Source organism: Penaeus chinensis, chromosome 7 (assembly GCF_019202785.1).
Source record: "Penaeus chinensis breed Huanghai No. 1 chromosome 7, ASM1920278v2, whole genome shotgun sequence".
Taxonomy (NCBI): domain Eukaryota; kingdom Metazoa; phylum Arthropoda; class Malacostraca; order Decapoda; family Penaeidae; genus Penaeus; species Penaeus chinensis.
Genome location: NC_061825.1, coordinates 36916352 through 36916560, shown reverse-complemented (window position 1 = coordinate 36916560; position 209 = coordinate 36916352).

Below are 209 nucleotides of genomic sequence, written 5' to 3'. Positions count from 1 at the left end.
AAAAAGTGCCAGCCTTATTTGCTACGAAATTTGCAAACGGAAATTGATCCTCAATTATCTAACTAGCCAGTGCGATATTTCGCTTGAAAAAGGGACTTTTTTTTCTTTTTTTTTTTTTTTTTACTTGTAGTTTCTTGCGCAGTAGATTAATGGGCGGATGTACCACTGAGGCCAGGGAAGTGGGCGTTGACAGATCACGTCTATTGGAA